The 3,518-nt window shown below is 41.9% G+C and overlaps 1 non-coding gene across 1 annotated transcript; it reads left to right on the forward strand.

Annotated features, from left to right (window-relative positions):
* The first annotated feature begins 3,132 nt into the window (after positions 1–3,132).
* On the forward strand, positions 3,133–3,207 carry Trnas-cga. Its single transcript has one exon. It is a non-coding gene; the product is annotated as a tRNA-Ser (tRNA).
* Positions 3,208–3,518: the final 311 nt, after the last annotated feature.

A 3,518-nucleotide genomic window follows, 5' to 3' on the forward strand; every position in this document is an offset into this window, starting at 1 on the left:
CTATTCAGCACCTCCTCATTTGGTGCATCATGTACCCTTTCTAATCATCACCATTCGCCTGTAGCCCACATTTCAGAAGCTTATATTCTGTTCCTGCCTGAACTGTTTGTAGCCCATGCATCAGTTACATACATGCTACACTCCAAACAAGTACCTTCACGTAAGTATTTCTGACCCTTAAATCTATCTCCTATGTTTACAAATTTCTCTTTTTCAGAAATCCTCTTCTAGGCACTGCCAGTCTACATTTCGTAGCCTCTCAACTTCGGCTATCATTAGTTGTTCCGCTGACAAGTAACAAACTACACATACTACTTTAAGTGTCTCATTACCTAATCTAATTCCTTCAGACTCACCAGATTTAATTCGGCTACATTTCATTATCTTTGTTTCGCTTTTTTTTTATGTTCATCTGATATCCTCCTTTCAACACTCTGTCCATTCCGTTCAACAGCTCTTCCAAGTTCTTTGTTGTCTCTGACAGAATTACAATGTCATCGGCGAACCTCAAAGTTTTTATTTCTTCTCCATCGATTTTAATACCTACTCCGAATTTTTCTTTTGTTTCCTTTACTGCTTGCTCAATATACAGATTGAATAACATCGAGGAGAGGCTACAACCCTGTCTCACTCCCATCCCAACTGCTGCTTCCCTTTCATGTACGTCGACTCTTACAACTGCCATCTGGCTTCTGTACAAATTGTAAATAGCCTTTCGCTTCCTGTATTTTACCCCTGCCACCTTTAGAATTTGAAAGAGAGTATTCCAGTCTACATTGTCAAAAGCTTTCTCTAAGTCTACAAGTACTAGTAACGTAGGTTTGCCTTTCCTTAATCCTTCTTCTAAGATAGGTGGTAGGTTCAGTATTGCCTCACGTGTTCCAATATTTCTACGGAATCCAAACTGATCTTCCCCAAGGTTGGCTTCTATTAGTTTTTCCATTCGTCTGCAAAGAATTCGCTTTGGTATTTTGCAGCTGTGGCTTATTAAACCAATCGTTCGGTAATTTTCACACCTGTCAACACCTGCTTTCTTTGGGATTGGAATTATTATATTCTTCTTGAAGTCTGAGGGTATTTCGCCTGTCTCGTACATCCTGCTAACCAAATGGTAGAGTTTTGTCAGGACTGGCTCTCCCAAGGCCGTCAGTAGTTCTAATGGAATGCTGTCTACTCCCGGGGCCTTGTTTCGACTCAGGTCTTTCATTGCTCTGTCAAACTCTTCACGCAGTATTGTATCTCCCATTTCGTCTTCGTCTACATTCTCTTCCATTTCCAGAATATTGTCCTCAAGTACGTCGCCCTTGTATAGGCCCTCTATATACTCCTTCCACCTTTCTGCTTTCCCTTCTTTGCTTAGAACTGGGTTTCCATCTGAGCTCTTGATATTCATATGAGTAGTTCTCTTTTCTCCAAAGATCTTTTTAATTTTCCTGTAGGCAGTATCTATCTTACCCCTAGTGAGATAAGCCTCTACATCCTTACATTTGTCCTCTAGTCATCCCTGCTTAGCCATTTTGCACTTCCTGTCGATATCATTTTTGAGACGTTTGTATTCCTTTTTGCCTGCTTCATTTACTGCATTTTTATATTTTCTCCTTTCATCAATTAAATTCAATATTTCTTCTGTTACCCAAGGATTTCTATTAGCCCTCGTCTTTTTACCTACTTGATCGTCTGCTGCCTTCACTACTTCATCCCTCAAAGTTACCCATCCTTCTTCTACTGTATTTCTTAACCCCATTCCTGTCAATTGTTCCCTTACGTTCTCCCCGAAACTCTGTACAACCTGTGGTTTAGTCAATTTATCCAGGTCCCATCTCCTTAAATTCCCACCTTTTTGCAGTTTATTCAGTTTCAGTCTACAGTACATAACCAATAGATTGTGGTCAGAGTCCACATCTGCCCCTGGAAATGTCTTACAATTTAAAACCTGGTTCCTAAATCTCTGTCTTACCATTATATAATCGATCTGATACCTTCTAGTATTTCCAGGATTCTTCCATGTGTACAACCTTCTTTTATGATTCTTGAACCAAGTGTTAGCTATGATTAAGTTATGCTCTGTGCAAAATTCTACCAGACGGCTTCCTCTTCCATTTCTTTCCCCCAATCCATATTCTCCTGCTATGTTTCCTTCTCTCCCTTTTCCTACTCTCGAATTCCAGTCACCCATGACTATTAAATTTTCGTCTCCCTTCAATACCTGAACAATTTCTTTTATCTCATCATATATTTCATCAATTTCTTCATCATTTGCAGAGCTAGTTGGCATATAAACTTATACTACTGTAGTAGGCGTGCGCTTCGTATCTATCTTGGCCACAATAATGCGTTCACTATGCTGTTCGTAGTAGCTTACCCGCACTCCTATTTTTTATTCATTGTTAAACCTACTCCTGCATTACCCCTATTTGATTTTGTATTTATAACCCTGTATTCACCTGACCATAACTCTTGTTCCTCCCGCCACCGAACTTCACTAATTCCCACTATATCTAACTTTAACCTATCAATTTCCCTTTTTAAGTTTTCTAACCTACCTGCCCGATTAAGGGATCTGACATTCCACGCTCCGATCCGCAGAACGCCAGTTTTCTTTCTCCTGATAACGACGTCCTCTTGAGTAGTCCCCGTCCGGAGATCCGAATGGGGGACTATTTTACCTCCGGAATATTTTACCCAAGAGGACGCCATCATCATTTAACCATACAGTAACGCATCATGCCCTCGGGAAAAATTACGGCTGTAGTTTCCCCTTGCTTTCACCCGTTCGCAGTACCACAACAGCAAGGCCGTTTTGGTTGGTGTTACAAGGCCAGATCAGTCAATCATCCAGACTGTTGCCCCTGCAACTACTGAAAAGGCTGCTGACCCTCTTCAGGAACCACACGTTTGTCAAGCCTCTCAACAGATGCCCCTCCGTTGTGGTTGCACCTACGGTATGGCCATCTGTATAAGTTTACCTTACCTTATCTACGTCTTGAGTGAGATTTGAGCCAAACTTGATCAAAAAGATGAATTTACAAATAGGTTCGTATTAACCAGGTCATTCTATTCAGGAGTGTAAAGTTTGGACGGTAGGAGACGAGGTACTGGCAGAAGTAAAGCTGTGAGGACGGGGATGAGTCTTGCTTGGGTAGCTCAGTTGGTAGAGCACTTGCCCGCGAAAGGCAGAGGCCCCGAGTTCGAGTCTCGGTCCGGCATACAGTTTTAATCTGCCAGGAAGTTTCAAGTTCAGGGCATTCCATAATGAAGACTGTTGCAGTCAGAGGTGTTCAAATTCTGCATCCAGCCTGCCCGAACTTACTTCCGTCGCAACCATTAATGCAGCTCAGTTTGTCGCAGCGGAGACACAATAGTGCATGTGTACTGAACCACTGTGAGTAAAGATGGCCAATTTGTGTTTCCATAGCCTAGCAAGCTTCACGGGGCCATTCAGCCTGCTCCACCTAACAACAGACTGCACTTTCAATCCAACGTGACTACAGAATTGCCAGGTATATGTTTACATATGT

The sequence above is a fragment of the Schistocerca americana genome, chromosome 4, assembly GCF_021461395.2.
Source record: "Schistocerca americana isolate TAMUIC-IGC-003095 chromosome 4, iqSchAmer2.1, whole genome shotgun sequence".
NCBI lineage: Eukaryota > Metazoa > Arthropoda > Insecta > Orthoptera > Acrididae > Schistocerca > Schistocerca americana.